At 39.8% G+C, this 23,503-nt stretch overlaps 1 protein-coding gene and 1 long non-coding RNA gene across 4 annotated transcripts in view; one reads left to right on the top strand and one right to left on the bottom strand.

The window, feature by feature from the left end:
* LOC149795952 (uncharacterized) overlaps nt 1-23,503 on the top strand; it is a 209,840-nt gene that overhangs the window by 79,029 nt on the left and 107,308 nt on the right. The gene's annotated exons all lie outside the window — the stretch shown is intronic.
* Nucleotides 778-23,491, bottom strand: LOC149795953 (uncharacterized). Its single transcript, XR_016422459.1, has 2 exons — nt 23,362-23,491; nt 778-1,245 (listed from the first exon to the last, which is right to left on the bottom strand). It is a non-coding gene; the product is annotated as an uncharacterized LOC149795953 (long non-coding RNA).

Here is a 23,503-nt window from a genome sequence, read left to right as displayed (position 1 = left end):
ATCATACCGCAGAGTAGCTATGGAAGGTATACATGCCTGACATCACTTTCAAGAACAACACAAGCCCGCAACACCTAGTTCACAAATATATCCATATCTTTTATTAGTAAACAATAATAGCTGAAAAAGTCACACCATAGCCTTAAGTTAAGAAATTTGCCAGGAGCCAATTTACGAAACTGTACCCTGGCACCTTAAGAATTTGGCTGAAAATGGTTGATGTCAAAAGTTGTGTACATATCACATATTTAGACATTATCTAGTACAATGGCATAAAGGAAAACTTTCTGTGCATAAAACTGAAGATGGTATTATGCTTTTAGAAAAGTGACTACATGTACTTTGCCCCAAACGGCATTTCATTATATATACTGAGTTTTGACTGACTGCATTTCTTGAAAGATTTCAAATTGTTTGCAACCTACAATGCTTTTGGTCTTTGTCTAGTACCATAGCATCAGTACAGAATCAAAATTCCTTTACAATGGTTCATATATGTCAATAAGAGATCTGGAAGTTATAAATTTTAGGAGGGAATAACAGAAATGCTATGTCATTTGTCAGTGACAGAAATGAAAAGTTTCTATAAACTCTTCTAGCAAACTTAAAGAAATCACACACTCAAGTAAATCAGGTGCTTTAGAAGTACTTTTAGACTGATATAAAACAAGCAGTTCCTAACTTTTCATTATCATTCTGGAGATACTTATATCAGCATCAGTGTTGTGTGTGTGTGTGTGTGTGGGGTATTCAGAACACAAAAGTATAACTAATCTGGAGAGATCAAAGTTTAATCAATAACATTAGACCTTGCTGGAGTATTGATATACTGATGCGTGGGACCCTGTTAAACATACAAAGTGACATAATGAATAAATTAATTGAAACATAACCACTGAAACTGACCATACATATACATTACTCAATACAACAGAGAAATTTCTTCTTGGATACCAATTCACTTACAACTGACTTTAATGATTTTTGGAGTTTACAAATTCACAGCAAATAATAAGTTATTGAACAAATATTTACAGTGGAAAATTCAGTTCAAGGTAAAAAGCATTTCACTTGCTTGACTTTTAATAAGCACGTACCATAAAACAACTACTGCAGTAGCTATATCTGTCCATGAAAGTCACTTTCTTGTGTAGTTGATCAGAATGAGTATCTGGATGAGATTCAAGCTATTGTTTCTTTTAGCATGACTAACCGATTAATCCTTATCCTTTACCAAACTGAGACCTGCAAAAAGAAAAGAAATAAGGATAGTGATGTATTTTTAACATTCAGTGAAAACATAATAATTTCATAGGAGAAAATGCATCTGTTTTGTCAAATGCATGAAACTGTCACTTAATTTTAAGTTTTTCCCCCTTTGTTAACTGAACCTAGAAATTTAAAGATATATACATAACATGAAACATTTCCTATTATCACCCAAGTGTGAGATATGAATCTCTTATGTCACCTTCAGAGTGAGGTCATGAAGATAGAAACTATGTTGGTGTGTTACAACTTTCATTTTTCTCACCAAATCATAGCAAGCAATATGCCATATGCAGCATCATTCCACTAGTGACATTCAACATTCACAAAAGTATCTTTATATATGATTCCTCTTAAGTCTTTCTGCTCCTGTGGTGTTAAATTACTTTTAAGAATGCATGTTGACATGCTATGCAATAGTTTGTGTGTGTCTGTATTGAAATGTGAATATTATTCATAAAAACAGGGGTGCAAAACCTTGACAGCTACAGAAAGTGCAAGACAATACATTATTGTTACCATTTTGTTCCTATATTTAGTAAGTTAAGTCCAAAATATGGTACTTTGTCATGATGTAAACAGTTCTCACACTGAGGTACACGAGACATTTACCTCCCTCTCCAAACAGCATTACATACAACACTAAGTGATATATGGAAAAACAAAGGAAATATAATGAAAATAATGCATACAAATTATTTAAATATAGAAAAAGAATCATACAAGTATAATTGATTTGGCTAACTGCACCACAAAAAAGTTATTAAATTTCCTTAAGGGGCGGGGGCCAGTTTTAAAAAGTGAATGATGCAATCAGTGACCTAGTATTAAAAAAAATCATAAAAAAATAAAATACACAAGTGAGGTCAAAAAGGTCCATATTTTTAGAAACCTATATTAAAACAAAGCATACAAATATTATCCACTTGACCAGAGAAGTCAATGGCAGTTCATAGCAGAAGAATTTTATGCACCCCAAATCCCAAATTTCTACCAACAATTTTCATGTCCAAAGGTCATTTATGACACCATGTGATGCTCACAGTGCAAACACGAGCCCTTTTCCTAGATGACATTTCTGTAAAACAGTGTGTACTAAACAGGCTGATGAGACTTTAAATAGTTGTCATCCAAGCTGTTTTTGAAACATTCTATTTCGCCCAAACCATGTGTTTACTGCTATGGGAGGCTAGCTCTTCTTCTAGCCGACTATTGGTATTTCACTATCAACACACCGCAGATTAGCTATGGAATGTATACATGCCTGACATCAATTTCAAGAACAACATAAGCCCGAAACACCTAGTTCACAAATATATCAATATCTTTAATTAGTAAAAAAAAATATTATACAAAAGTCACGTCATAGCCTTCAGTATAGAAATTTGCAAAATTTACGAGACTATACCTTGTCACCTAAAATTGGGTGGCACGATTTACCCAAATATACCCAAATACTGTCCAGAGACAAGCAACTGATACATTTACTACTAAACAAATTAAAGTCATTGTCAAGTTAAGTTCTGGGTCAAAAATGAATACTTTAAATGACTAAAGCAATTAGAAATTCGTTGTACGAAACGTTTCATACATCTCCAATTACCATTTGCTCGGAAATTATTGACATAGTCCGGGACGACATATACATGTCCCTAATTTGCATACTTAATACTTAGATATCTATATTATACAATAATGTTAATTTTTATTTGTGGACACACCTTCAATATTTAGATATAATTAGCTATTGGCCTCGAGTGTGCCCCCCCCCCCCGGCTCTTTTTTCGAAACATTCAAAGACTTATGTGTTCCTGTTCCAACTCTCTGATATTTTTGTGTTGTTTTTTCTTATAAGTTTTCGCTATGTATATGCTCTAATGTTTTATCTGCTATATAGTTTCTGTGTCTGGACTGGCCTTTGTGTGGTCAAATTTTTTCTTTTATTTACTTTATGCTTATTTCTGCTAAAAAAAAATATAGACTCTGACCACTACTTTCTATTGCATATCTTGTTAAGAATTTGCTACACATTTGTCTAAATACGATATATATATATATATATATATACACACACACACACAAATCAGTACACAAATGTACGATGCAAGTCCCAGGAGTTTTAGAGTCAACATCGTTGATTTCCAACGAGTATATTGGTTTGGCTTTCTCGCAAGACGATTTTGACAAACAACAACAGGTGACCACTATAACTTTTATATATTTGTTGTAAATCATTTGAACTGTCTTTGTAGCGCCACAATGGTAAATGACGTAACGCGTGTATACTCGGCTACTTGTGGTTGTAACACGCGTGAATCGAATTACAGCAGCACTTCACTACCCTATAGGCATGTTCAATATGGGTTGTAAACAACCACCGGTTTGGATAAATTTGATAGCAACTGATTAAGTTTCTAACCACTTTAAAGCCATCTGTGCCAAACAACATTTGTACAGATGCAAAATAAAAATGTTTGTATTTTTTTAAAATTCATTTTCGCTTGCGAATTTAAATATTTTTATATACAGGCTACGTTCATCTAACCATGCCGTTTTGTGATGGTACCACGTATTTCTAGGCTAAAACTAATGATGTGAAGCGGAGATTTCAAGCTATACAACAGTCTATAATATGTATAGGTATCTTATTGAGTACCTCTTCATTTGTCTGTCCGTGCGCATAACGCCATCTCATAGAACGCTACCGATCTTCATATCCTTGATACATGCGTCTACCCATGCCGTTTTGGGATGATACAACATATCACGATGCTATTCGCGTTTCATGCATATTACTAATGTCTGAAGAAACTCAAAATCTGCATTAAGTCCAGTATTTATCGCTTATTTTAATGCGGTTTTCTTTTCTCTCAAGGCGGCGGCATACAAAAACATAGACAAACTAAAGGAGGCTGTTCAGCATGAGCTAATGTTCAAAGTGAAATTACAAATTCCAGAAGAGCCAACGTCTTATTTGCCAGACGTTGATCGAGTCGCTGCTGAGGTGATGGACAATTACGTCGACCACATAAATGGAATCCCCCTGACGACAAGCGCTGATGGAGACTGCTTCTTCAATGCCGTCTCTATCTTGCTTTGTGGTAACGAAACCATGTCAGTGAAACTAAGGTACCACACGTGTATACAACTTCTTACAAGCGGGGAACAATACATGCTGCATACACAGAGACCTCAAATAAAACTGTTTTCTAGCAGTTACGCACAGTCTTGTCTGGACTCTGCCGTCATCGGAAAATTCTCCAATGCGTGGACAATTATAGCTTTGGCATATGCTGTTAACATGAAAATAAGAGTGACATACCCATACGCAAACGGGACAAATGATATCGCCTACAAAACTCTGAACACCGAATTCAAACCATCTGGAGATTTTGAGAACAGACGGCAGCTAGCAATCCTTTGGTACAAGAGTGGAGATGTATCAACACCAGGACCGGGAAAGTGGTACGCCGTCAATCACTTCTCAACAGTTATTCATGCGGTACATATGATAGCGTATCCATCAACGGATGACAATACTGTTGAATATGGTATTAGCCACAAACGCTGACTTTCATCTTCCAGTTCAGTGGCATCTACAGGGAGTCTACACGCCAAAAGGTGTTACTCTAATGTATCATTAATATCACTGGAAGGTGAAATTTCGTCATCGAACAACTTAGATAATCTTCAAGATTTAACTGATGCGGACAGTGATAATGAAGCAGATATATCTTTTACCAAAGAAAAAGAAGTCCCTTGTCATTGTACCACTGAGTATTGAGCGCCAACAAGTTAAGGAAAATCCAGGAAACAGGTTGTTGGAAAATGGCGAACTATTTAAAACGCTTTTAAGTGAAGATGCGCCAGCAGAAAGAGTACCTTTGACACAAAATCAATGTTCACGTTGTAGTGAGGCATCAACAGAATGAAGGGAAAAACGGAACGACTTTCCCGATGACTGTGGGCCATGAGAATCTGACTCAGACACCACTGCAAACCAGGTATTCGTTGTAACTAAGGAAAACAAATTGAAAAATATTTTCAAGAAAAATGGTCAGTTTTGCCTGAAAAGATCGTGGGAAAAAAATGTAACTTATGTTTCAATTGATCCTCAACCCACATATATATTAACTCTCCATCGCTGCTACACTAAGTTAAAAGACGATGAGAGCTACAGGAAGAGAGTTATTACTCTAACTGAATCACCCAAATGGCTTAGCCATTTAAAAACCCTCGCGGTGATTGAGTATTTAGGTGTAAAGAAATCAAATTCAAATCATCCGCATGGAAACTCAAAAAGTGGCGAATCGTATGCAAGAACTGATCCACGTATCCTCCAAATGGCACACGAAAAAGTGGGGAGGGAGAAGGCGACGGAAGTGGTAAGCAAGATGGCTGATGATGACAGTTTCAAAGCAAGATGGCTGATGATGACAGTTTCATGGCCCCTAAATCAGGTCGCCAACTCCAGGATAAAATCTACAGAGAAAACACAAAGAAAATACCTCTGAGGGTGCCTGGAAACAATATTGCAGACGAGATATTGACAATAATCGGAGAGCTACACGACAACCCTTTCGTCCAGGTTGTTACTATTACGAAAAGCAAACAACCAATTATAAATATGTACACTGACGATCAAATATTAGACTTTAAAAAAAAGACTGTTTGGGGGCGGAAGGCAGTGTGATCGGCATCGACAGAACGTTTAATCTTGGTAAAGTGTTTGTAACAACGTGTTATAAAAAGAGAAGCATCATTAGCAGAAAATCTATGCAATATCCAATTTTTCTTGGACCTCTTTGTCTTCACTGGAATGGTGAGCAGCGTACTTATCACCATTTTTTTCCCCATGTTAGAGAAAAACTAGATTCACAAACTTTGACATTTGGCACAGATGATGAGAAAGCAATACGAAATTCTTTAACAAACAATTTTCCCAAAGCAAATTATCTGCTGTGAACAAAACATCTGAAAGAAAACATTAGGCATTTTCTTCAAAAAACTAGTTCTGATGAAAAAGAGAGAGAGAGATTATAAATATAATCTTCAGTGAAGACATAGACGGATTAGTTTTTAGTAAAGACAACCTCGAGTTTTCAAAGCGAGAAGACAACCTCTCTATCTATTTCGATAAATATCCGAGATTTAAAACCTACTATGAAACACATTTCAAAGGTAAAATTTTAAAACATGTTTACCAACCATTAAAAGCAAATATCATTTCTAAGTTATGGACCAATAACAAAGCAGAGCCCTTAAACAATCGCTTCAAACAAGCCACTGATTGGAAACAGCTAAAGCTCCCAGAACTTGTAGACAGGTTATCTTCCGTTAAAAAACGCAGACCATAGACCTACGTCGAGCTTTGTCTAGTGCTGGCAACTACAGGCTTTTTCTTTTCTTTTGGACAAACAAGCCTGGCACTCAAAGAGTGTAACGGGGAAAGAAAAAAATTTCAAGAGATTTCTTGCTGCTCCGATCGCCACGGTAGCTGAGTCCAGCTATGTCCATTCATCAGATGGAACATACAAGTACAAGCGACCGAAACAAACTGCCAGACGAAAACCGGGACAACGGAAAAGACCAAGAGCTGAACGGGCAACAGATATAAAGCACCGTTAATAAACATTTTGTAACATGCGCATGTACATAATTAATGCATTGTGAAATAAATTATATAAGGTTGTAACCGCTTTTATTGCTAGTTGTATGACAGATACATCTGTATTTAGGAAATAACTGCTATATTAATGTATTTTCGCCACTTCAATAAAAGATAAAACATAACATTATTTTAATTCTAATTTGACTTTACAATTACACCCGTATATGAATGTAGTCACCTTTACAACGTCAAAAGTTACCAAAAAGGTGCAGTACAGTATTGTGCCTTTCACAATACAGTTGCTTATCAGTTGCGACAGAGAACTCGAAAGAACCAAGGTTGATGTCATTAATTCAGCCCATGACTGTCAGTTACCAGATAATTATTTAAATTGTCGGAGCTTGCATATAATAGAACGAAACAAACTGCCGAACGAACTCAGCAGCAGAAAATACAACTTGAATTAATGCGAATAAAGAAATAATTATCAGGCCTATGAAAATAAAGACGGAAGTTGTGACATAGAATAGAAACATCCGAGTAAATTTAGGTATATTTATATATATTTGAGAGCATTTTGATGGTATTGGCATGTTAGTAGTGAATAGGGATACCTTAGCCTCAATGGGAATTAGCATTACAGGACCCCTTGGGATCGTTTAGCCTCAATGGAAATTTAACATGGGGAAAAATCGTGGGATCGTTTAGCCTCAAGGGGAAATTAACATGGGTGGGACTGTATAGCCTCAAGGAGAATTGAATATGGGAAATGGAATAGGGTCGGGACCCTATTTTAATATGGTCCCGACCTGATAGGCCTATGGAAAGGGAACAGGGAAGAGGGGTATAAAACACACACACACACACACAATAAACAAAATAAAAAAATGGGGCTAAGGCAATTGAAAGTGTATCTCTTTTCGAGACCTATGAGTGGCCCTGAAAAGGGCCTTTGGGTTTCTTCTTCTTCTTCTAACTCCTCCACTTCTTCCACCAAGTCCTCACTTTTTTCATTATTCCTTTCTTCTTCCTCTTCTTCTACTCCTCTGTTATCCAGTCAGGATGGCCCATCTCTCTGAATTTCTGTTGGAGCTTCATCCAGTTGTTATTTAATCTTTCAAACTCTAATTTCTTCTTCTTCTCTTCTTCCTTTCTCTCTTTGCTCCATTTTTCTTTTATCTTCAACACTTCTACTTTCATTACCTCTCTAATTAGTTCTTCTGCTTTTATCAACTGGTTACAACCCCACTTTACGTACCACCAGTCAGTCCAATGAAAGCTATTTTCTAGGAAGCTCCTATCTTCTATGATATGATCCAAGGCCTCCTTTAAAGTACCTACTGAGTACTCTCACGTAAGGTGGGTCAATGAATCCTCTGATCCTTTCTACTTCTTCCTCAATCATTCCCCCTATTTGATCTTTTGCTATTCCAAGACTCTTCACATCGTTCAGGCTACCTTCAAATCTTCCTTCCTTATTCAGTCTTTCTACTACATAAGTCCCATCCATGATCCAAAAATAGCTATCTCTCAAATTGTTGAATAATTTTGTCACCTCCATCTTCTTTGTTTATTCCTTAGAAGGATTCGAACATCAAACCTTGTGTGTTCTTATAGTTAAAGCGCGGACGTGAAGGAAAACATCCCCAAAGACATAAAATTTATATTACCTATATCATTACTTAAAACGCGCGGACGTGAAGGAAAACATCCCCTACTTTTATCATTTCATATTATCTACTATCCACATACGTGAAACAGCAATAAACAAACCCCAAATCTACTATTCACACACGCAGAGCATTATTATTAAACCCAATAATGTACCAACCACATTAATGTACTTGAGCGCTTGCAAAACACACACACACAAACACACACACACACACAAGAAAAAATAGTGTTCATATTCACACTACTCTACATACACACATTGGCAAATCGATTACTATTTCTTTTCTAGAGTATTGGGTAGCCCTGAAAAGGGCTGTTTTTTTAACTCCAGTGACACCTGGTTAATGATGGCACCTTCCAGGCCTGGCACCACACACACATCTTCTTCCCCAGTCTCCTTTTACTTTTTTCTTGGGAGTGCAGAGGCGGGATGATTGATACCAACGTGTCCATACAGCAAAGTAAAGTGGTTGGGAAGTCGCACTCGCTTCTGGTACACGATTTAATAGACTTTTTCCAAGGGTCGACGTGGGTAAACGTACAATCTTGTTGGGTTGATAGGTGGCCACTTTAAAGTTTCCATCCTCTCCAGATTGCAAGGCTTCTTTCAATACCCCAAAGTTGACCACTCGACTGGTACGATAATTCAGAGTCAATCCTTTCACTTTACACTTCGTGTGCACTTCTCTTTGTTTGTCCCGGTATTCGTAGCCGTAATTTTTAGGAACACCACTGGCGAAACTTAGAATCTTGTCGTCGGGGTGCTCGTCTGTCCAGGCTCCTAAACGGTCTCCTTCGATGTCAGGGTGTTGTTGACTCGGGTGATCGATGTAAATGCAACTGTCCGTGTCAAAGTACAGGACGCGTTCCCCTAACAGTTCTAAAGCTTCGTACAATTTTAAGCGAGCATGAGCTGTCACGTAAGCCGCAATGATGACATTTCCAAAGGGGTCGTCTTGTACAAAGTCCAGATCTTCTTCGTAATTGACCAAGATCAAATTTTCGCGAACGACGTCCACGTGTTTCATGAATTTAGTTTTGTCGTGAATCATCTGGAAGTAGCGAGAAGGTTCTGTCAAATATTCCGTCTTGGATAAACACGGTCGTTGTGCCATTTTACCCCACAAGCAATTTAACATCACTTTGGCAAACGATCGCCTGCCTTCGTTTTTCTCGATGTGATCTAAAGTGATGCCTTCTTGTGCCCAGTATTTCTCTTTGAATGTCTTTTGGTCTTCGGGAGTGTGACACCAGGACGGATAGCATCTGGCTTCTTGCTTCAGTTTCAAAAAGGCATCCACGTAGTCTGCGAAAATGCCTTTCTGCTTGGGGTCACCCTTGTGGTATTGTTGTGTCTTGGGAAAGTGACAAATTTCGTACACTTCTAACAGTTGTTTTCCCATGTCCAGAGCTTTGAACAATTCTATGCTGACCCACGTCCCCATCAAGGCCCGTTCTTCCTGGGTGTGCTGACAAGGTTAATCTTGGTTGCACGTTTCGGCACAAGTACGACACAAGGGAAACATCAGTTTGCCCTGGCAATGATGAGGTAAGACGGGATGGTATAAGTCCGTGTTAACTTTCCACGAGACGTTTAAACTCGGGATCGGTTTTCAAACGGTGATCGTATTCGTGTTCCCACAGTTCCACCACTTGGTATCCTTCCTGTTCTAACTTTAGACGTCGCTGACAAGTGGTCTGGTACAAGTCTTCCATGGTTCGTTGTAAAAACTGATTTTTAGTGCTGCGGTCAGGGTAACAGACGGGACATCCGTGAAATAAGTGACCGTTAAATTCGTACACGCGCTTGGGGTTTTCTAGGTCCCAGCCATCGACCGAATGCGTTCTGATGGTCTTTTCGCCCCCTCCGTTGCGGGCATGCTGAATCCATTTGTCTTCCTTGTCACACAAGTAATGTAAACAGCGTAGGGCTTTGACCGAGTATTAACGTTTGACATAGTTGGTCGTTTGAGGACTGATGACAGCCACGGTGTTTTCAGGCATGAATCGTTGGCGGTACACTAAGGAACACGCTTTGGCAATGGTGCAAGCTTCTTTCAAAGGATCGACCCCTCCGTGTTCCATGAACAGTTCTCGAAATTTTCCACAGCATCGTCGTAAAATGTCTACGTCGGAACGACAATACTTTAGCATTTCTTCCTGAAAGTCGAAAGGGTCGTAGGCATGGACCTGGTACCAAGCGTAGAAAGCTTCTCGTTGTTCGGTACGCATGTTGTCGGGGTCGTAATAGTGAACCTCAGGTAAATGGGGTAGAACGGCGTGTTGATTGGCTTCCGTATTGAAAAAGTGTGGAAAGTACCCCTTAGCCATTTCTGTCATTCCAAACGTTTTAGGCATTCGACTCAAAGGCATGGCCAAGTAACTCATCGAATCTTTAAACTGCACTTGTCCCACTTGCATGAAAATAATTTTGGCTCCGTTCAAAGTGACTTTAGGACGCTCGGTGCCTTGTTCCGTATATTATCTCAAAAGAAACTGTCCATCGTATCCGGAGAAATTGTGAGCCATCACCGTAGCATGACGATGACAATCTCCGTAACATTCGATGTCCTCTTGGCTCCACGTCTTGTCGATGGGGTCTAAGACCCATTGGGCGAAATCGGCTAGCGTGTTCGGTCCCCGAAAGATTTTTTCACGCCCTCCAGGAATCTTGCTGCAGTGAGGGCAATGACTGAAGATAGGTTCTTGAATGCACCTTTCGCACGCTCGATGAGCCACGCAGAAATTAGGAATGTGAATACCGGTCTCTTTTGCATGCATTCGAAATCGAAAAAGATGAAATTGCCTTTTTATTCTTGTGACCATCCTCTTTCTCTGGTTGGGGTTGGTATTTTTGCACGTATCATTGGTGTTCCAAGTCCACGATGTGATGACAAATGTGACATTTTTTCTTTCCTCGACATACGTGTGCCTTGACAGTATTGGTACGTATGCCTTGTCCACAGGTAGTGCACAATCTCAGGAGTTGACAAGCACATTTCTGCTGTGAACCTTGCGTCTTCAGATGTTGTTGGTAACAGGCAGGGCTGACAAACGTGCGCAGACAAGCAGGACAATGCAGTGGTTCTTGCCCTTCGTTCAGACAGGGTGGACAGGCCAAACATCCTGAACATTTCGATCCGCAATGTTTGTGTTGCTCTCGATTGTTATAGCCATAGTCACATTTCTCACAGTAATAACCGTATCCCAGGAATGCGGTGATACTGGTAATGGTATCGAAATGGTCATCGCGATGATAAAGGTGAATGTATTTTCCATCCTTAAAGTCTTGGCCTCGAAACAACAGAGGTCTGCGCACTTCTTGAGGGTGCACTTTCAAGGTGTAGCGTGGAGCTAGGACATCTTGCAATTTTTGCATCTCAGAAATGCTGCAGGATGTGTCATTGGACAGGCCAGCTTGTCGTGACAAGAGTTCTGATTCGTTTCGTTGTTTGGCTCGGTCCGATTGTCGAATAGTTTTCCAGGCTCTTTTCCATTCTACCGTGTCGTTCTTGTTGACATAAGTTCGTCCCACCACGATGGCTCGGGCTAAACGCATCTGGTCTTGAGGGTTGTTAATTCGGACGAGACTCTTTTTGGTGCTGCGAAGGTCGTCCACCTATAACATCTTTTTGCGTCCTGTCCCTTGAGGAGGAGAGACGTGGGTCATGTCCAGTGTGGCTTTTCCATCGGTGATGTCAAACTGGTCATTGGATTGTTGTACGTGTTGTTGTTGTTGTTGTAGGATTTAACGCCATTTTTCAGCACAAGATAGGCTATACATGGCGGCCAGTATTAATTGTGGAGGAAGAACCCGGAAAACCCCTGGAAAGAACCACCGACCCACGAGAAGCTACTGTTGTACGTGTTGATTCTTGTCCATGACTTTGGAAGCAATGAATTCTGCAGGGACGCTAAACTCGATCCAAACAGGGGATTTCAAACCGTCGTGTTGTATGGAAAGTCTCAAGCGATCGTCTTCTTTGGGTTGACATTGTCGCTTGAGTGTGGTGAGCAAAGAATCCCACACCCTGGTGATGAACCCTTCTGTTTTCTCTAACGGTACTTCGGCCTTGAAATCTTTAAATTTCACCGTGTATTTGTAAGCCGTGGTTCTAAATTTTCTAGAGGAGGGCTTTTCCGTCTCTCGAATGGAATAGTATTTTTCAGGGTTAACTAAGGGTAGTGAACTTTGTTTAGAGGGTTTGGATTCTGGTTCACTATTGTCATCTTCAAAATCACTGGCATGAATTTGTGCCAAGACTTCAGCCCTGGTACGAGGCGATAGATCACGTTTCTGCCTCTTACTTTCTTCTTCTTTCTTCTCAAATGAATTGGATCGTTTGATCTTGAAAGCAAAAAGTCAAATGACCAAAGTTTAAATACAATGGGCTAATTAATAGTCATCGCAGACCGTCGTATAAAAAAGGCTATGTGTTGTCCTTTCACTATTCATTTCACTCTTAAACCGAGCACAACGATGGAAGAGACTAGCCAAATCGAACGTTTCATCAGAGCTTTGCGAGGGGTCATTAGAAAATTTTCTTCATACCAGCCGACGGACTACTCTCCTTCCTTTCGAGGTAAAACTGAAGATACTTGCTATATCTGTCAGAAGAAAGGGCATTGGTCTTCAGAGTGTTCAGACCGTCAAAAAAGAAAAAAAGGGGTTAGAAAAGACAAAAGTCAAGATACCTGTTATTATTGTGAAGAAAAAGGACATTGGTCTCCAGATTGCCCCAAAAAGAAACAAGAGGAGTCAAAAGAAGAGAGAAGAGAGGGGTTCTTCAGAGGAAGAAGAGAGGGATTCTTCAGACGAAGAAAGAAGACAATTCTATTCACAAGAGGCAAAGAAAAAGAAACTGGAGAAGAAAAGAAGGGAAGACTGTGAGGAGGAAGAAGAGGAAAAGACTGTGTCTGTGAAGAAATTGAAAAAACAGAGTAAATGATGAGACAGAAGAAGTCAATGAACTTTTCAAGAGTGATTTGTTTTGAATTGTGAATTGAATTGTAAATATTGATAAAAGAATAAAATTATAAAAGGTAAGTGTCTTTGGGTTTTTGATTTTAAAATAAGAACCTACACTCACGCACTCATACACAGACACGTATAGGGGTAAAATGTTTTTTTTTTTTTTAGTTATTGGCAATTGAAAGTCTATCTCTTTTCGAGAGACGTGTGTGGCCCTTAAGAGGGCCTTTTTTGGTGTAGGGGTGAGTTTAAGCAATCAACTTTAACTGCCTTAAGCCTTTGCCACGGCCGAGGCCTACTTCTGATGACGATGATTTGGTTGAAATCACTAAGGGTGGTACGGTAGGCTTATTCACAGGGTTGGCGTGTTTAGCTCGGGAAGGTTCTCTTCAGTCGTGATAAAGAAGTCTGATACATTTGTTTCAGACTCCTTAACTCCGCTAAAATGTCCAATAGTATCGTGACGGTTTGACTTTCACCCTCTTGTTTCTTTGCTTCTTCTTCTTGTTTTTTCTTACCTCTTCTTCTTGTTGCTGTTGCTGTAGGAGAAAAGCTTGTTCCGCTTCCTTTTGCCGTTGTATAAATTTCTCCAATTCTTCTTTCTGTCTCTGTCTAAAATTCTCCACGTGCGGTAATGAAGGTGACGAAGGTTCCGGAACAAATTCTTGCGAGGTAAGAAAATCCACAAAATCCCAATTCACCTCTTCTGAAAGTAAGTCCGGGTTCCCTTGGGCGGTCTCCACTGCTGATGCACCCCAATAGATCGTTTTCTGAGTTTCCGTCATGTTCAAAAACTCTCGCATATATTGACTACACACAGGCGCTAGCGAATCTATATAGACCACGTGACGTCACAGACTGCTCTCTTCCGATTGGACGTGGGCTGAATGAATTTTGTAACGCGTGTTTGGATTGGTCAATGAACTCAATCCGTTTCAATCCTTTCTCTACCTATAAATAAACGCAGTTCACTGCATTGATTCACCTGTTCTCGGAGCCTCAAGATGTGGACCGATGTTCAATCTTCAACCCTTGTGTCAACAATGATGTTTCGGACGGACATACCCATGTATGTCCGGTCCAAGTGGACACTTGTCCATAGGACCGACACCACCCTATGGATAAGTAGGATTTACGTGGAGAGGCAAGAATGCCTGAAAAGAGTCCTGATTTACGGTCCTACAGTGAGGCGCAGCCTAAGGAAAAGAAGACCAAGGCGGTGCCCTTTATGATAATGGATACATTAACATAAACCTAAAGACCCTTTTCAGGGCCACTCCAATTTCTCGAAAAGAGATTGACTTTCAATTGCCTACCCTTTTTATTTTTTTATTTTATATGTGTGTGTGCGTGTGTGTGTGTGCGTGTTTTATATCCCTCTCCCCTGTTCACTTTCCATAGACCTATCAGGTCGGGACCATAATAAAACAGGGTCCCCACCCTATTCCATTTCCCATATTCAATTCCCCTTGAGGCTATACTGTCCCACCCATGTTAATTTCCCCTTGAGGCTAAACGATCCCACGATTTTTCCCCCATGTTAAATTTCCATTGGGGCTAAACGATCCCAAGGGGTCCTGTACCGCTAATTCCCATAGAGGCTAAAGTACCCCCATTCACTACTCATGTTTTAGTAGCATTTAAACATATATTTTTGGGAGGTCTTCAGAAGTATTTGGTTATATATACATATATTGATCATCAAACAGCAAATTACCAAAAGACAAAATTTGACCACACAATAGCTAATTGTATCTAAATGTCGAAGGTGTAATCCAGAACTTAACTTTTGCAATTAATTTAAAATCTCTTTAGTTGTAATTGTATGACGTGCTTGTTTCTGGACAGTATTTGGGTGTATTTGGGTATAGTTGGGTAAATCGTGCCGCCGCCTAAAATTTCAAATAGCGAAACTTGCAAAGTCAAATTTTGAGTCAAGGATAATTCTCTGATGGCATTGACAATCGACATGAAACTGTTAACTCTTATATTCGTGGTTCAGCAGGCTTATATCACAGGTACTGTATATAGATATGGATAATGGAGAAATCCGTTGTTTTCACGTGACATAGAATAATCTATATCTGCCATTTTGATTTTCTAGCCACGCAAACGGCATATCTCATTTTGTGCGCAAAGTAACACCAGACCAAATGCGTGAAGTTTCTCCTTTTTTCAAGAAAAACATTGGAATTTCAAACATCTTGCTTTTATTCTTTCAAGCCTTATGTAGAAAAGCTGTCATGGCGAGAGTCTTGCGTTATCTTTCCTGACCACAGGGGCTCGTTACAAAGAAAATCAAGGGATGGGGGTTCTAACCCGTAATAATATAACACAAGGGAAGACACCGGTCCGCACCCCTCAGCAGTTCCAACACTGCTATATTATCCTAATTGCGTCTGCTAATTTCGAACTTCGGCCAGTCGTAATCAAGAATAGTTCAATTTTCAAAACAGCTCGACACACTTCGTTCAGTTTGTGACATAATGGAGAAAATGCAATAATTGTTCGCCGATCTTGACGTCTAGACATTAACCCTACTCACAGTGCAATTTTGCATTCGGACAATCTTGGATTTCACCATTGACCGAAAGGTAAGATCCGAACAAACTTACCTTTCGGTCAATGGTGAAAACGCTATTAAAAGTGATGAATTATATCACCAGGACACATGCAAGGAAAATAAACACCGTTATTTTGTGGACCAATTCGCTAAAAAGCAGAATGTGCACAATCCGACATGCGGTAACACTGCTTCTTGGGGACCATCCATAAATGACCTCACGCACCTTGGGGGGAGGGGGTCACACATTTGTGACAATGTGTGACGAGGCCAAGGAATTTGTTTAAAAAATGTGTGACGAGGGAGAGTAGTGGTAAAAAATCGGCCAAAATCGCGTGACGTCATTTATGGATGACCCCTTGGTCAAGTATTCAAACGTCGCTTCCTCTCACAAAAACAAAAATTGGAGTCCCATTTCCTTCGTGCTGACAGAAACAATTCGCACGAAAAGAATCTCTCCAAAACTCGAGATGCTGCATGGGATGACAGTATATTGTGAGATATTTCCTGTTGTTCAAATGGTTGTTGCACAAATGAGTCCGTGCCTTCAGCTTGCTCTTGGGTGGTAGATAGTGGTCACTTGACATCAGAAGCTGAGGAATCCCGAGTCGTGTGAAACGATTAGCCCAATTCAAGGTCAAGTGGGCGTTGCGTAAACTTGGTAATACACAATTCTAACTGTACTGCGTACGATCGTTCTGGTGGTGACTTCAGTCACAAGGATTCAAACAAAGCGAATGAATTTGGGCAAAATAAATACTCAGAAGGTACCGAACGATTTAGGAAAGAAAAAGAACCTGACAAATTCGATGGCAAAAACGTTGAATGGCAAGATTATATTGTACATTTGAGCAAGTTGCTTATTGGAATAATTGGAATAAAAGTAAAAGAGCTCAACAACTTGCAATGAGTTTAAGAGAAGTAGCATAACAGTTACTAGGTGATTTAGACCGAACTAAAATAGGGGACTATGACTTTCTTAAAGCTGGTTTAGAACAAAGATTCAGTCCGATAGAAAGGGAAACTGCTTATAGATGCGAGTTTAGAAACAGACAAAAACCAGAGTCCGCTGCAGACTATGGTTATGCGTTGAGGCGACTAGCCTGTCACGCATTTCCGATGATTCCCGTTTTGGCTAGGGAAGACATATTGATAGATCAATATATATGTGGGCTAGGGAGTCAGGAAATTAGAAAGTATGTTCAATTTGGGCATCCCAAAACTCCAGATGATGCAATGGCCAGTGCCATTGAGTATGAGGCCTTTGAAGGGGCTTGGCCAAATTTACAGAAACCTATAAATAAGGAGATCCCTGTTAGAGCTCTTGGGTCTAAACAGGACCTGCCCCAAAGCAATACCGAGACAGGTAACCAGAAAGTAAAGACAGTAACACGCGTTCGAATATTGATAACCTTACAAGGGTAGTTAAAGCTATCCAAGAATCTGTGGACACTGTGGCGAAACTGTTGACAGAAAATACAAGGACAGATAAATATGGTAATTGGCAATATATAAAAGAAGGATAGGAATACTACCTATCGAGCAGATCGTCAGACTGCCAGAGCCAATCAGATAGAGTGTTACACTTATCATGGATTGGGTCACATGAGTCGAGACTGCCCCATGAAAAAGAACCCGAACAGACCTAATAGTATTTTAGATAATCAGGTGAAGCCGGAACAATCGGCTAAGAATGGTGTAGAGTTAAACTAGAACGGACTGGTCTTGAGGCCAACAGTTTGGCCAACTGTTATAAACACAGTAAGAAGAGTAATAAAGACTCTGAAAGGCCAACTTTAAGAGTAAATGCTATTGCCAAAACCTGTCATTTTGTGTCTGTCCGCATGTGTCAAACGTCTGTGAAATTTTTAGTAGATACTGGGTCCGCTGTAACACTTATTTCTAAACAAGTTTTTAAAAGACTTGTGTCGGGAAAACCTGATTTAAAACAGCTACAGACGCAGGTTTATTCAACATTTATGGGCAAGCTGTCTTCAAATTAAAGATGGGTGGTAGAGCTTTTGAAAGGAACGCAATAGTTGCTGATCTAGACTGATCTAGACGGGTTACCTGGAATAATTGGTTTGGATTTTCTAGAAAAAAAATAATGCCAACTTAAATTTGAAGAATGGCATTCTGAAAATTAGAAAGCTGAAAATCAGAAAGGAAAACAGCTTTTCCTGTGCATGAATAAATGTCACGGACTCGATCGCTATCCCTCCAAAATCAAATATGTTTGTTAAGGGATACATACAGGGAGAATGGGAAATAACCAGAGAGGGCATGGTCGAACCTCTCAAACAATTTTCAGAAGAAACTGGTTTGATTTTGCCAAAGTCTTTAGTAAAAATTGAGAATTCCGAAGTGTTTTATTTCCGTAGTGAATTTTACCTCTGAACCGCTCACACTGAAGAAAGGGGTACCGATAGCTCAAATACATCCTGTGCAATGTTTGCTCTGGGACTGTTTCAAAATTCGAGACACCTTGCAATTCAGATAAACCAGTGCCAAATCATCTTAAACCTTTGGTAGACAGAGTATCTGAAAAGGTTTCATTCGAACAAAAAGAGATCGTTGCAGATACTCATAGCCTAGTACGCCGATGTCTTTGTAGGACCCGATGGTATGTTAGGCAGAACTGATAAAATAAAACATGTAATAGACACTGGTGACAGTAAACCTATAAAATTGCCTTCTCGTAGATTACCATTATCTCAGAAAGAAGTGGAAAAAGATTGAACGCACGCTTGCTGAAGATGTAATATAACCAAGTGATAGCCCTTGGGCTGCACCTATTGTTTGGTAACTAAGAAAGATGGAATGCCTCAATTTTGCGTAGATTACAGGAAATTGAATGCTGTAACTGGTAAAGACGCATATCCGCTTCCTAGAATTGACGATTCCCTTGACGCACTGTCTGGGGCAAAATGGTTTTCCATGTTAAATCTTGCTAGTGGATACTGCCAGGTAACGTTAGACGAAAATGATAGAGAGAAAACAGCATTTGCTAGTTACAAAGGAATATTTCAGTTTAAGGTATTGCCGTTTGGTCTATCTAACTCGCTCTCTTATGCGTTTGGTCCAAGTCATGCTACACGGAATGACTTTGAGCAGTGTTTAGCATATCTAAATGACATTATCATGATTGGTAGTACTTTTGAACCAGCTCTGGAAAATTTGAAATTAGTCTTCGAGTGCTTCCAAGAGGCCAACGTAAAATTTAAACCGTTAAAATGTACTTTGTTTCAAAAGCACATTTCTTATCTTGGACACATTATGTTCGAAGACGGTATAAAATGTGATCCAAAGAAGGAAGAGAGTGTTAAAAATTGGCCAACACCGAAAAATGTGTTGGAAGTAAGCTTCCTTGGTACAGCTTCCTATTATAGGAGGTTTATTAAAAACTTCTCCTCAATAGCATATCCTTTATCTCAGTTGACTCAGAAAAACCAACCCTTTACTTGGTCACAACCCCATCATGAGGCTTCTGATAAGCTGAAAACAATTTTGACAACAGCACCTATTCTGACATATCCCAACAGGGATGGAACATTTATTCTAGACACAGATGCAAGTTCGTATGGTACTGAAGCGGTTTTATCGCAGCTCCAAGATGATAAGAAGAGAATTATAGCTTACGCTAGTAGGACTCTGAATAAACAACAGAGGCACTATTGTATTACCTACAGGGAATTATTAGCTGTAGTTACATTAGTCAAAGAATTCAAACACTATTTGTGGGGAAGAAAATTCATTGTCAGGACAGACCATAGTTCGCTGAAGTGACTTAAAAATTTCAAAGAACCAGAAGGCATGGTCGCGCGATGTTTATCAGTATTAGATGCGTATGACTTTGAAATATAACACCGTAAAGGTTCTTCGCATGGAAATGCAAATAGACAAAGCAGGATCCCGCATAAATGTAAGCGCGACGATTGCCAGGACTGCTTGCGTGTTAGTGCAAAGAAATTGTAAACCGGACTGTTGTTGGAACAGTTTCTCAAACAGTCCGAAGAGACTTCTGTAGAGAATAAGCAAAGCAAAATACTGCACGTGAGGTGTATGGCTCCAGCGGTAAAGCCAAAAGCGAGTCGAATTGGTTAGGCACTTGGGTGTGGAACAACTAAGAGTTTCAACAGAATGACCTTTGTATAGGGTTAGTGTTGCAATTAAAGGAAGAAGGTGCTGAAAAACCTCTTCCCTTTCAATTAGTTTGGTAGAGACAGGAAGCGAAGTCCCTGCTGAGACAGTGGACTAGTTTGGAGGTCCAAGATGGCCTGTTATATAAGCATTGGGAGACCACTCATAGTAAGCAGTCATTGTTGCTATTGGTGGCCCCTCCTGAGATAAGGTGTCACATTTTAAAGAACCTACATGAGTGTAGGACTGAGGGACCCTGTCACATTTTCCTGCCGCGATTACGTAAGTCGAGGAACAAAAGAATGGGTTAGCGCCATGAGTATGTCGACCCTGCACTGTCGTGGCGATTCGTGTTTGTACAAGAGCTGCTTCGTTAGGTGTTAAAACTCACATACAGACGTTAAAAGCTTTGTTCAAGAACAAAGGACCCTCAATGCTGTTGTAAATATCCCTGCATTGACAGATGGCCTGAGGCTCGTCTGTTAAGCTGGACCGACTGGGGTAGAATTGATATCCAATCAGAACTGAGAAAGGGTGGGGCCATCAATTCGAACCAGAATTTAACAGTCATTTGGGCTGGGAACGAATTAGTCATTGTGAAGCATCGTGCTGACAAGTTGTAGCAATAACTTTGGGAGCCACTCGTGATTTGGCGGGAAAAACCTTGGTACATTCAAGGACAGAAAGCTTCGTAAAGGTCAGTGAGTTATTTGCTTGATTGTTGCAGATTGTTACGGTATTGTAATTGTAATTATGTGCAGTATGTATATTTACTTACTAGAATTGTTAGTACATAGAATTACCTTTGTATTGTTTAATTTACATGCTTACTTGAGAAATGAGCTATGATTATGTACATTGCTCGCTCGTTAGAATTAATATTGTAATAAGCTGTTTAGTTACTTCGTGGTAAACTAGTGTATTTATTTATGTGATTTTCTAGATTTTGCAACTGTTGAATTAAATTGTAACTTTGGAAATGGTTGCAGTGTGTAAATGTAAATAATATGGATATTTGAATATTTGTGTACACTTGTGGGGGAGTAATGTACAGAAATGCGCCTGTTTTTTGTGATATTGTTGAGAATAATGAGATTAAGAATATATATATATATTGATGTTATGCAATTTAGTGATTTCTGTATGATAATTAGGATACCGCTTTATTGCAACATTGTTTTCTATAAGAACATGTGGGTTTTTTTATGTGCACGAATGCGTGACCAAAGATGTAGATAGCATTGATCTGATGATAGATTGATTGTTGATGTAGTGTGAGGTGAGATGGCTAACACAAATGCTAATGTCCTTGTGTTTTTCGTAGGAAGCTTTTGGGGACAGAACTACCGGGTAGTCAAGTCCCGAGTCTCAGAGAGACAGGATGTAGGCCGAGAACAAGCCTAGTTGCTGGAGGAAGAGAGAGAGAGGAGGAGGAGGAGGAGAAAAGAAGACAAAAGGGGAAGAGGATAGGAAGAATCAGAATACAGAAAATGCCGGAAGGAGGAAAGGAATTGGTGGAGTAACACAGATGAATAGAAACCAAGTACAGGGGAAAGCCATCTCACACTATAATCACGTGATGAAATAGGTTGTCACATGGTCAAGAGGAAGAAGATTGGTTGAGAAATTAATATCGTTTAATTTGTATTAAATTGTTATTCTTTTGGATTTCACCTTTGTGTTCTTAATAATTTAATTGTCAGTATTGCTGACTGGGTCCTTGGAGCTTTACCTCTCTCAATAACTAATTTCACTTCCTACAAAAACAACCCAGGGTGGGAATTCCATAGTAATTCAAATAAATATTGGGAACATTCCACCCCAACGCATAACAATAACAGTAGGTCACATAGAACTTCAAAGACCCCTTGGTAAATACATAAATATATACGCTAATAATCTAAATTTACCATGGCACAATAAAATTGTCCATTTCTTTTTTTGATTTCATCTGCTTGTATTTACCGCGGAATTGCGCACTCGAGTTTGTTCGGATCTTACCTTTCGGTCAATGGTGAAATCCAAGACTGTCATGCTGTGAGTAGGGATGATGTCCATACGTCAAGATCGGCGAACAATTATTGCATTTTCTCCATTATATCACAACCACTCCGGTCGCCTAGTGGTTAGAGTGTCCGCCTCGGATGCGGGAGGCAGAGGCGTAGCTGGGGGGGGGGGGCAGCGGGGTACATATGTCCCTGGGCGCCAAGGTACAGGGGTGCCAAAATGAGGCTTACAACGTTACATTATAATAAGTAAACAAGGGTAATATTCAAAAATGTGATTAAACGGGAAGGGGGCTGGGGCGCCAATTTTATAGTTCGTCCCAGGGCGCAAAATATCATAGCTACGCCTCTGGCGGGAGGTTGTGGGTTCGATCCCCGGCCGAGTCATATCAGAGAAATAAAAAATGGTACCAACAGCTGCCTCGCTTGGCGTTCAGCATTAAGAGGTTAGTGTTAGGACTGGTTGGCCTGGTGTCAGGATAATGTGACTGGGTGGGACATCATGCTACATGTCCGCGGCATGATGCACCAGTGCTAGACATCACTATAAACTGCCACACTGCAGACATCATAGCGATATGACTGAACAATTGTTAAAGCTACGTTAAAAAAATCAAAATCACATCACATCACATCCATTATATCACAAACTGAAAGAAGTGTGTCGAGCTGTTTTGAAAATTGAACTATTCTTGATTACGACTGGCCGAATTTGGAAATTAGCAGACGCAATTAGGATAAACTAACTGCCGAGGGGTGTGGACCGGTGTCTTCCCTTGTGTTATATTATTACAGGTTAGAACCCCCATCTCTTGATTTTCTTTGTAACGAGCCCCTGTGGCTTCTCGTGGGTCGGTGGTTCTTTCTGGGGTTTTCCCGGGTTCTTCCTCCACCATTAATACTGGCCGCCATGTATGGCCACAGGAGTCTGACGTTTTATCAATAAAGTACGGCGAAATCTCTAACAATATGAAATCACCTTATCGATAATATAAATAAACACAAGGAGTGCAAGCGTGACCACAACCCTTCGCTCGATTCAACTTTTCTCATGAATCTTTTATCGCTTCAGAATCGCAAGAAGACTGAAAAACTACACATATACATTCAAAAGACAGTAATGTACCAACGCATAACTCTTAATTGACCATGTCCTGAATCCAATCCGGCGAATTAACTTTCATTTTTGCCACTTAGGTCAAAATCCCTTTCTATCAAAATCTGCTGGACGGAAGTAGCACATTCTACCACTTTCTAGCCTGCAGTAA

This window comes from Sinohyriopsis cumingii, chromosome 7, assembly GCF_028554795.1.
Source record: "Sinohyriopsis cumingii isolate HCF-2022 chromosome 7, ASM2855479v2, whole genome shotgun sequence".
Taxonomy (NCBI): Eukaryota; Metazoa; Mollusca; class Bivalvia; order Unionida; family Unionidae; genus Sinohyriopsis; species Sinohyriopsis cumingii.
Note: the sequence above shows the minus strand (reverse complement) of the source record. Positions and strands in the feature narration are given on the sequence as shown.